The following is a 12,587-nucleotide window of genomic DNA, read 5'->3' on the forward strand; positions in this document are numbered from 1 at the left end:
TAGAATGTCAAACATCGAAGAAGTTGGAATCGAACAATCAGTGAAAGTCAAGAAAGGTGGAGTGTCTTACGAAACTAAAACTCCGAGAAAAAAGCGAGCGACAAGGGGGTATCTAGATATATTCATATAAAAACATCAAACATCTTCCCCAAGATGAACTCTGGAAGGGTGATTATAAAAGGGTGAAATTCTTAGCTAACACCCTATCCATGGATGTTATTCGAATCATAAACTCAACAAACAGGCTGAAAAAATTAATTGAACAGACGGAAGGAAAAATTGTTGTTCCACCCACGAAGGCAAGTTAAACTCATTAATTAATTATTCGTAATAGTAATTAGAATAATATTTTAGACCTGGAAACGAAATTAGAATATGGAAGATTCCAGTGATTACGATTCGGACTCTCAATTAGACTTTTCATCTTTAAACAGTTTTAATTATAAAAAGTTTTATAAAATTAAAAAATTAAGCCCTAGAAATTCAAAAAAGTGGAAATGTAAACAATTGGATATTGATCTAGAACTAATAGACTTAAACGAAATCCCCACACATATATTTTTTACAGTATTTGAAAAGATTCTATCCAAAATTATCAAATACGTAAGACAACAAGCACCCGGTTTCGATTTCCTCAGATTTGCAATTCAATCGGAAAATTTAGAACATCCAATTAACATTAAATTTATTAAAATCGATCAGTTAACTGTTTCTCGAATATTTAACCATATATCACGCGTTGCTCAATCGAAAAAAGATTTCTTACTAGATGGAGAAATTAAATTTAGTATAATTCTTTTAAAAGCCCCACAGAAAATGGGAAAAAAATTTTTAGCTTTAAAAAACAGAGACATTATCGATCTTGATGCTTTCTTGAAATCTAAAGCCAACTTTTACTATATCAACAACGTAGTCGATTTGTGCGTGGCGAGAGCCCTTACAGTCGGAATAAAACTCTGTGAAATTGCCGAGTACAAAAAGAAAAAACTTCCATTAACAAGTGTTCTTAAAGAATATAGAGCCTTAACATTCTTTCGTAGTAAATTGCAAACTAAAACCGCTAAGAAATTGCACGATGATGTAGGAATTGCTCAAGGAGCTGTAGAAATTGGTGACATAGCTAAATTTCAGACATTTTTAGCCCCAAAGTATCAGATAATAATATTTATCTCCACGGAAAATTTTCAAATTTATTTCAAGGGTTTTCCCCCTGCAGAGAACAAAATTCTACTTGTAAAAATTGGCACGCACGTTCATTTAGCTAAAAATCTACATTCCATTTGGGGCGGTGTAGCTTCGTGCTTAGACTGTGAAAAATTTTTTTATTCTACCGCTCGTAGAAACAAACACCACTGTTTTTCTGCTTCAAATATAAAATGTAAAAGGTGTTTAGGTCGAGAATTTCACGAAATTTTAGAAATTCCTTTAATTCGTTGTAAACTTTGTAATAGATATTTAAAACAAGGGGAATGTTATAGTTTTCACCTTAAAAATGAAACTTGCAAGCTTTTCCACAGATGTGAAAAATGCTGTGTTCAATTTAAAACTTCAATAACTCACAAATGTGAAACAGCTTGCTAGTCTTGTAAAATCGATCATCCTCCAAACCAACATTATGTTAAACAGTCAACATTTAAAAAAGAACCACGATCCTATGTATATTTCGATATTGAGACTATAATAGAGAATAATATACATAAACCTGTTCTGCTAGTGGCCCAAAGTGAAATTTTAAATCAGCCTGTGGAAACCACGGTTTTTGAAGGACAATATTGTGTAAATAACTTTCTCAATTTTTTGTTTCAACATGAAACTATTTTACTTACGGATGGAAAACGGAAGAGAAAAACAATTAGGCCGAAATTTACCAACCTCATCGTAATGGCCCATAATCTAAGATCTTTCGACGGAATGTTTATTATTTCTAAATTAATTAATCATGTCATTCCCGAGGTTATTTACGATGGAGCCAAGATACTTACTATTTATATTAAAGGGGTAGACATTCGTGTTGTAGATTCTTTGAATTATGTTAGTGCTCCATTAAGACATTTTCCTAAAATGTTTTCTTTGCCTCAATCTAAAGGATATTTTCCCTATATTTTTTGGACGAAAGACACTTTGAACTATTCAGGTAAAATTCCGGACGAAAAATACTTTGAGCCCAATAAAATGAAAGAATTTGAATACCGAGAATTTAAAAAATGGTATTCACACAAACAGCTCGAACCGGTCTATTGTATTAAATCAGAATCCAGAGCTTATTGTCTTTTAGATTGTAATTTATTACGCTTAGCTATGCAGAAATTTCGCATCTTATATAAAGAACTAATTGAAATTGATATCAGTAATTATGGGGGTATTTCTCTTTCTGGGGCACTTAATAATGTTTTTATTGACAAGTTTTTAGAACCATATACCTTATGTACTATTCCGGCTATCGGTTTGGCAAGTAGACAGAATCAAAGCGAGATTGCATTAAAATATTTATCTTGGTATGAGAAGGAAAATAATTTAATTTTGCAAACGGTCAGAAGTTCAGGGGGAGAACAGGCAGTAGGTCCGTATTTCGTAGATGGCTACTGTGAAAATCCGGCCATAGTAATTGATGTAATGGGTGATTTCTGGCACGGTTGTCCAAAGCATTTTTCTGGCTCGAGCTTTAACACAGTTTTAGGAAAAACATTCAAAGAAATTAGAGAAAGAGAATTAGATCGAAAAGAATTTATTGAACAAAATTTACCAAACCACACATATATTCAAATTTTTTAATGTGAAATATTAGACTTGTTGAGAAAAAATGCCGAGGCGAAAACTTTTTTTAATACAATTAAAATTATTCCTAAAATTAACCCTAGAGATTCGCTAGTGGGTGGCCGTGTAGAAACAATTAAGCTGTACCATGAAGTTGAACCCTTACTTGGAGAACAAATCAGATATTTTGACTTTTGTAGTCTGTATGCCTATTGCTTACAAAAAATGGAATACGGTTGTAAAAATGTTAAAGTTATCACACACAACTTTGATTATGCACCGGACGCGTATTTTGGAATAATTAGGTGTCGAATCCTCCCCCCAGAGACCTCTACTTACCCGTGCTTCCATACCGATTTAATAAAAAACTTTATTATCCTTTATGCGGAAGTTGTGTAATAAATAATGATGACAAATGTACCCATAGTATTGACGAACGAGCTATAACGGTAGTTTTACCTTCGGTGGAAATCTACTACTCAATAAAAGAGTGTAACTACAAACTGTTAGAAATTTTCGAAGTGTACCATTACAATATTACAACCAATTTTTTCAAACCATATATTGACATTTTTTTAGAGCAAAAGTTAAAAATTCAGGATTTCCACCCAATATTAAAACATATCAAGAGCAAAAAGAGTATTTAGACGCGATATACGAAGCGGATGGAGTAAGGTTAGAGCCTGAGGAAATTGTTGATAACCCATCCTTAAGAACTGGCGCAAAATTCGTTATATGGCAGAATGGCGTTAAGAATGGATAAATCATCAACTAAAATTATACATAGATACTCCCAATTAACCGAGATTATAGCAGACATATCGAATAAATTAACAGACTCATTTAATCAACAACGATGTTGCCATGGTAAGCTATAAAAAAAGTGAGCTAGCCCCAACATTTCGCAAAGGTAATGTTATTGTTGCTTCCTTTGTCACCAGTTACGGTCGTATTCATCTGCATAAGTTAATTAATAAGTTGGGAAAGCGTGTAATTTATTATGACACTGACGGAGTAAAATTTACACATAAACCAAACGAGTGGCTACCCCCCCTTGGTGGTAATTTAGGTGAACTTACGTGCGAGACTCCGAATTCATATATCACCAAATTCGTATCAACTGGACCTAAAAGCTACAGCTATAAACTTGAAAATAATCAGACAATTATAAAACTTAAAGGAATAACTCTTACCAGGGAAAATTCAGAAATCATACATTTCGATTCTTTTAAACAAATGATTTTTGTGCCAAATACCGAGTTTAAGGTGAAAATTCCCTTTAACGTAATAAAAGATAAGTACAAAATGCTTTTACGTGTTGGCAACTTAAGTAAAACTTTCAAAAAGACTTTTTGTAAACGTGTGCTACAAGAGAATATTTCTAGTGTACCCTACGGCTATTTAGAATGTGAAAATGGCGAATTGTAAAATAAAGTTGTCTTTTAATTATAAATCTAAAAAACATGTAACAAAAAAAACTTGCAAAACAGGTGTCATTTAACAACATAGTTATCGTAAATGAAATCTCTTCCGAAAATCGAGTAAATACTTTATTTTTAAATAACCTAAGATTTAAACTTTTAACTTCCAAAATAGAACTTTTAACAAAAAACGGGAATTAATAATTTTTTGGTGAAGGAGATGTTATGATTTTATTTTTTATTCTAAAATGTTATTTTTGTATGTTATTATGAAGTTTATATAACTGGTGAAGGAATGTTTTTGATAAGAAACATATTATACTTTTAATAAAATAATTTTTTAAATTTAAAAATGTGTTTGTTTATTTTTACATATATTCTATAAATCAGTCAATTTACTAACAAAATACGTAGTATGTTGTCTTTGTTTAAACAGTAATGTCTTATATAAAATTTCTTTCACCGTTTCGAATGATGGTGTCAGGCCCTACTATGTCGGGCAAATCATCATGGACGAACTCACTAATTAGATGGAGGAATGAATTAATTGATAAACCTCCAATTAAAATTATTTATTGTTATTCGGTTTGGCAATCAGGTTACCACGATTTATCTCAGTTTTTAACCGATATAGAGTTTATTCAAGGACTTCCTCCAATGGACAGCGAGTTCTGGGAATCAAATAGAAATTCTTTACTTATTATTGATGACTTAGCAGAAGAGCTTTACAAAAATGATCAAATTGCTAAATTGGTTACCGTAGACAGTCATCATTATGAAATTTCAGTCGTATTAGTCTCACAAACCCTATTTCCTCGAGGCAAACAATCTCGTTTAATCTCTCTTAATATGTCATATCTAAATCTGTTTAAATCTCCTCGAGATCTAAGTCAAATCCAATATCTGGCCAATCAAATATCTCCAAATAATACAAAAATAATTAAAATGGCCTACGATATGGCTACTAGAGAACCTTACAATTCACTATTTATAGACACATCTGTAACCACTCCAGATAGCTTACGATTAAGATCGTACACATTTAATCAAATCGGACCACAAATGGTAGTTTTTTCCAATAATAAATAATTTACTATATTATTATCAAGTTCATTAAAGAAAATGACACCAAAAAAGACAGTACGTAAAAAAACTACTCCTATTGCAAATCCCTCTGACAGGTTTAAAACACACTATCCATATTTAAATTTATTGTATAAATCTAAAGGAGGGATACGTAAAAATTTATTAGCTAACAGTTCTCCAACGCAATTAAAAGCCTTACAGACCGTTTGCAAAAACTTGAAAGGGGTGGAATTATATTATCTAAAGCAAAAAAAAAACAACTTTCTAAATATAAAAAAACAATACGGTTCTTAGCCAGTCCGAAAATTTCGCAAAAAAAGAAGCGTTCTCTATTAATTCAGAAAGGTACGGGATTCTTCATACCGGCTTTATTAGGCTCTATTGTTCCTTTAATTGCCAATTTATTCAATAAAAGATAAAATGAAAAAAATGATTTTAGTTCCCGCATCGAGTGTCGGACAAATATCTCAAGAAAATAAACAGCTTGTTTCTCCCCAGGAAACATATTATAACTTATTAGATAATAAGATGCAAAATATATTAACTTCTAATTTAAACAGCCGCTCTAAATTACGAGAATTTCTAAAAAATACTGAGCGAGGCCCGGGAAATGAGGAAAGCGATACCGGTACCTAAGGTTGAAATTACAAACCTTCAAGCACCCGTACCTGTTGCTCCATTAAATTCCCCGTTCACCTCGCAAATTTATTCACCCTTCAAAACACCCGAGGGAGTTAACGCTGGCGACGCTGCGGAGCTGCGTTTAAATACTATGACACGCAAAATGAAAGACTATCTCAGCGAGAGAGAAAATGAACAAACTAGGAAAATCCCGAGTTTTTTAAAAAAAATGTAGAATCTTGGAAACGGAAAGCATCTACGCCGATTGTTAAGCAACAAAAGACAATTACTGATGATAGAATGCATAAACGATTAAATCGAACAAATGAAATATTTGAAGAATACTTAGAAAATACCGATATTGGAAGTCAATTAAGCAAGGAAGATGATTGGGATCGAGAGCTATCTTTGGAGGGTGCTGTTGGTGGCGTTCCAATATCTCCGCAAAAAAAATTAAAATTACCATCCCCCAAAAAATCGCCAAGGCCCAAAAGACAGACCCGCCCTCCTTCTCGTTGGCAAGAATAATAAAAATGTGTAAAAATAATTATGTGTTAAATAAATAAACATTTATTTTATTTTAAACAAATTGATTTATTTCGTTTCCACTCTTTCATCAAATGAATACATATATTCAACAACGCTAAACTATCATTTCTTTTTAAATCGAAATTATACAATTCGTTAATTATTTTACTGTAAGAAATCCCCATACATCTCGAGGTTATAGAATAAATTACATGAGGTCCGCAGTTTTGGCTTTTATTTGATTGAAATTTATGAGTATTGAATTGAATACGCTTGCTATATCGCTCTAGCAAAAATCCATAGTCACGATGTGATCTTCCTAGAGAACAAAAAAAGTCCAGAGTGTCGCCCGATTTGTAAACAGCCGTCCAATGAGAGCCTGGAAGCGTATCAGGATCGGTGTTGATTACGAAACAATATGATTTTTTTTTAATTGGAACTTTTGGTAATCTATTAGCGGGAAACACTCCGATAAATTTATCTCTCGAGCGGGGGTCACATTTAAGTATAGATTGGATTTGATTAGTGTTCATCTTTCACGTCACTGTCAAAATGCATAATTTCTCATATTGATCTTTTGTTAAGTTGATTCCCCTGATAGATGGCTTCAAACTCCCCTCTTCTTTTTTAAAATGTCGCACGTCGAAAGTCTCGTTACATTTTACGAGGTACGTGTCTCGTCCTAAATCGTAGGCTTTGTCGCAAACTCCAATATCTAAGCTGTATTCGGGACTTCTTTTTTTAAATTTCATCGCGGATGTTATTATTGTTGCACTCACGCCAAATATTACAATCGCGAGACCCAGGAGAATGTGTACTTCACCGATGGTTAACAAAATGTTGAATAAAGACTTTAGCGCTCTACACTTGAATTTTAACTATTTCTTGAGCGTAAAAAGCTCCTTTAATTATATTGCCGGTTAAATCTTTCACAATATACATACAGGGATCTCTCGTAATTACTCTATGAATTTCAAATATTTCGGCTGTAAACGTTCCCTTGTATGCTTTATCAAATGTTGTTTTTGCAACGGCTAATCGAACTTTATCCCCAATTTTTAAATTTGGCTTTCCAATCATACTAAGTTTGCCATAGTTTTTTTCCCAAATTGCCGATTCATTGTTTTTATTGACATCTTTAGGGGCGATTCCCGTTGTAGAATGTTTTCGAGCGTTATAAGATTTTGCAATTAATGGTAGTTTATTAAGATACTGTAAATCGCCGGTCTTGGTAATTATTTTAAAAATTTTAGATTTTACCGTGCGAACGAGTCTCTCAACCATAGAAGCCTTTTTCTCAGAGTACGTGAGGTAATGGTGGATGTTATAACGCTTTAAGAGAGCGCGAAATGGGGCGTTTCGAAATCTGTCCCTGCGTCGGTACATAAATTAAGGGGTACCCGTTTTTTGAAAATCTCTCTAAAGGCCTTCACAATCTCGCTCGAGGTTTTATTTTTAATTGGCAGAATAAAAACGAATTTGCTTAAGATATCCTGAACTAATAACGTATAGCGGTAATTTTTATTAAAAGTTTGTAAAATAGGGAGGTCTAATAAATCGGCCATAAATGTCTCATCAATCGTCGTTACATATAATTTGGTACGTTTAAAATTTTACCTCCTAGCTCTGTGTTGTGTGTAAGATGGTTGTTTACTGAGAAAATTTTTAATTTCTTTTTCCGAAATTTTGGGAAATTTTTTTCTTAAAGTAACACTGTCAGAATAACTGTATGGGCTTTCAACATCGTAATAAACTTTACTTAATTGTTTGTCTGTTTTTGACAACACCATCTTTAAATGTATGAATAGAAATAATAAAAACAGATTATAGTAAAAGTTTTTATTTTAATAAATTAAATCACATTTTAAGTTTGACACATTTTGAACAATATCAAAATATAATTGACTTTCTACTATTAAGGGGTCAAGACCAAATTCCTTTTGGAATCTAACAACAATATGATCGTAGTTTAATTGGGGGATAGCTATTAATATCATATTTTCCACTCGGTCTTCAAAATTTGTGCTAAATCCTAGTTTACAAGAGACATCGTGAGCAATCGAAGATTTACAATGCGGATTCTCACAATTTTCGGTAATTTCAAACATTTTATCCGTGAGCTCATGTACAATTATGTCACGCATAATATTTTTTGCCGACAAAATTAAATTAATCTCCTGATCGATTGTATGTTTACAATGTTTTAATCTTTTCCACCCTGCTTGGTTGAGAGTAAAACCATAATTTGTTGAATAAAAAAGATGATACAAATGGTTTTTTCCTCTGGCACAAGCGCGTACATCCACGAGTTTTTCCTTTTGTCCCTTGAAACAGTCGATTTTTATCTTTGAACCTTCAAGAGGAAGCCAGGTGTGAAAACTAGCAACTTGGTCTTCAAAAAAATCCGTTATTTCCTTTTCGAATGTGAATAGAGATTGCCAGGCTTCCAAATTCAGTTCAAATTCGGCGCAAGTGTCTAGTCGGTAAATTTTGATGGATGGATTTACATAACCTAGCACCGTTACTTCTTGTTTAGGTGAGAGACTGTGAGTTCGAGACATCTTTACCACTACGATTTCGCGAAACAACTAACCAATCTTTGCCCTCGTTGATTAATTTTATTCCGTAATATACGTAACTTGACGCTCTTGGTTAATGACAAATTGGTTTTCGTATTCTCCAATAATAATTATGTTTTGAATATTAGTTAAGGGGGAAGAAAACTTCATTACCATCCGTAAACTACCATTTCGTTGAATTGAGAGATTGTTAGAGTTTGCCGAGGAATCGTAAGTTAAATCAAACGCGAATAATGTATTACCGTTTTTATAATTTTCGTAATCAATACAATTACCAGAGTTATTTCCGATTAAATCCATTACCGAGAATAGTGAATAATATGACCTAGTGTAGAGATTTTTATTAAAATCTGGATTTAGAGCAGTTTCTGGTATATTCTGGTCGTCTAATGAAAATTGTAAGAACGAGAGATTATTATGGTTAAATTGAAAGGGATTTTCTCGACTAGATCCATTGTAAGCTGAATTGTTTACCATTCCGATTATTACACGATTTGGAATTTTACCTAAAAAAATATTTGATTTCACGAAATCGCTCGCGCCTGCTGAAATTGTCAGAGTTTTTACAACAGTTTGTGTTAGATCGTACAGAGCCCTCTTTTGTGTAATATCGCATTATGTGCCAGCTGGAGATCTGGATTTACGAGAATATGTTTAGCAGTAAGAACCGCTTCTTCGATAATCAATCTATATTTGATATTAACATCTTCTTGTGAAATAATTATAAATTCATCGGAATTTTTCAAGAGTCGAATTCTTAAATTCACTTTGTTTAAAAGAAATTTGTTTATTTTACAAGAGTCTACATGAAGTCTACCCATATATTCACAAAGTTTCGATCCCCCAATATCTTTACTTCTTTTTAAAATTCCATTGTTTTTTTTATCTTTATGAACATCGTTAAACGCTAGCGTTGGGTCGCAAAACCCGTCTTCGTAATAGCCCTCGGCGGTTTTGTAAGATTGTTTGGCTCCCTTATCAAAATTTAAAACTGTTGCTAAATATGCTAAATATGGGTAGCAGTTGTTGCTAGATTGTACTAAAGTCTCATTCATAAACACGTCTATTTGGCTAAAAATAGAATGCAATGGAAGATTACATAGTGATACTTTTTTTCGGCTGCTGGAATATCTATTAAAACCCCATTTTGTTCTTTTTTAACCCGAATTCGAATTATAAGCATCAAGTTTGACATGTCAATATAATAATCTCCCCCGGGGATAGAAAAATCAATCTGTGTAGCATTAGACAAGGAAGCTATAGGGAAATAGTCTACAAGTTTATTCCCCTCAATATTGCCATTAATCAGGGGTTCGTTAAAAAGCTCTAACTCTGAACACATAGATTCAAATTGAGGCATAATGCTATAGTCAAGAAAATCGGTTTTTGTTCTCTTGTGTTTTCTTTGCTTATTGCGTAATTTTGATTTGCGCTTCTTTACTCTCCGAGCTCCAGAGCCTTTCTGTGTATTTAATATGGTATCACCGAGACTATTTAAAAGATTTGTTCCAGCAATTTTACTATTTTTTTTAACGACTCCTTAAAATTTTGACCCGCAACGACATCGTCTATAATTCTCTTCCCCATAACCAACCCTTGAATACCGAGTGATTTAGCTACGGGTCGAAAAAGAGGTGTTACGAATCTTGCTAAACTTTTAAAAATTGATCCAAATCCACGACCAGTCTGATATTGGCTTCCTCGAAAGATGTTATATCCGCGTCCTGTTTGTACATAATGATGATAATATCTTTCCATGATGAGCTTGTTTTAAGTGTACTTTAGACTAAGCATCCAGTCTTTTAAATATTAATTTAATTATAGTCTTGCCTGTTTTATATGGCAGGAGTTCACCGTAATCCGACCTTAAAGAAATTTCTATAGTCTGTATTTGATCGTAGAGAACTGGAAAATAGTCTAAAAAATGAAATCTTTCAACCTGTGCTCGATTTTTATTTTCGTTTAATTTGATAATTCTCAGCAGGGGCGTATTAGTGTGTCCTGTGATTATACGTTGTATAATATTTGTATAGACATAAATTCCGGATATTCCGTGGTTGAGATCTGCGGGGTACATACCTATTTCGTTAAAAAGAGGCCTTTCAATTTGATTGTTTGAAAAACCTAACATTCGCCCGAGTTTGGGGTTATCTATTGGAAAGGTTAAAAAACTGTTTCCACCCAAACCTTTAACTGAAACTGTCGAATCTGAATTAAAATTAAACTCGAATTTAGCCCAACTCTGATGTGGCAATGATTGTTTCATCGCTAATAAAATATCATCAATAGTGTGGTACACACCAGTTGGAATTCGACAATGGAATTTGTCTACAATATTTAGTTTATTATTTTTACCATGTTCGTAATTGTGGAAATCAATATCACGTTTTTGTCGTCGACTATTCTCAACTCTGTTTAAATCGTTTCGAAAAATTATAAAATTAACCGTATTATATAATTCTAATATAATTTGAAGTGGGTCTTATGCTTTGCTTTTATAAACTGAGGAGATATAATCTACTTTGTACTCAATTTGTAAGAGGTCTGCTAGAGGACCGAATATTTTAATTTCCAACCCACTCATTAACTCAATTTGAAAATAATAATTTCCATTTTCTTTGAAAATAAAAAATCCAGCCTTAAGTGAGATATGTGAATCAAAATATCTTTGAAGTTCATTTAAAATTTTGAAATGAAGAGATAACGGTTTAAAATTCCCGCTTAAATCTTTATCAGACTCGTAATAGTTGCGTTCAAACGTATAACTGTCATTTTCCATTGGAAAATTTTTATTGTGACTAAAATCTATAACAGATTCCTCATCTGACATAAATTTTTCCTCATACACTTTTAAAGGATTTTTACTGCTAACTACACCATTTTGAAATTCTGGCGCGTTTATATTAAAAATATTTGCTAATCTCCCCGTGAAAGCCATCTGTAGATCTTTAGGGAATGAAATTCTTAAGTAATGACCTCGATTTATTTCTTCTATTGCGTAACTAATTTCGTACCGATTCAAAGGGGGGAAGTAAGTCGCCTGTTGAATCTCGTTTTTTAATTGCCTATGCAAAGATAATGGGATAATATTTCCAAAATCATCTCTCTGACATTCAAATAAAAAAGGCTGTATAATTGATACAGAGTAGAAAGCCCAATCTTCCTGCTCAAATTGCGGTATTTTTGTAGTTTCAATACGTATGTCGATAAAATTGTTACGCGAATTAAAAGTAATATTATTTAAATTATTTAACGGTCCAAATTTTTGATTACCCGTAAAATAAGTGTCTGGTGGAATTTTAAAAAGATCTGCTAATGGATTTTGAAATTTAATTTCCATCCCTACCGGTATTTCTAAATTAAAATATAAATTATCTTCATCATCGGAAGATATTGCGGTTTTTAATCCATCAAACTGTCTTGGTTTACATCGTTCTAATAAATCGCGTATAATTAAGTGTAATGTGAACGGTTGAATTTCATTATTATATTGTCTTTCTCCCTCATATCTGTCCGCTTCAAAAACAATCGCGTAATTATTCCATTGTATTTGTTTAATAACAGGCTGAGATGGTAGATTAACTGGTATTGGGAGAGA

Source organism: Leiobunum rupestre, chromosome 3, assembly GCF_980474605.1.
Source record: "Leiobunum rupestre chromosome 3, qqLeiRupe1.1.hap1, whole genome shotgun sequence".
NCBI lineage: Eukaryota > Metazoa > Arthropoda > Arachnida > Opiliones > Sclerosomatidae > Leiobunum > Leiobunum rupestre.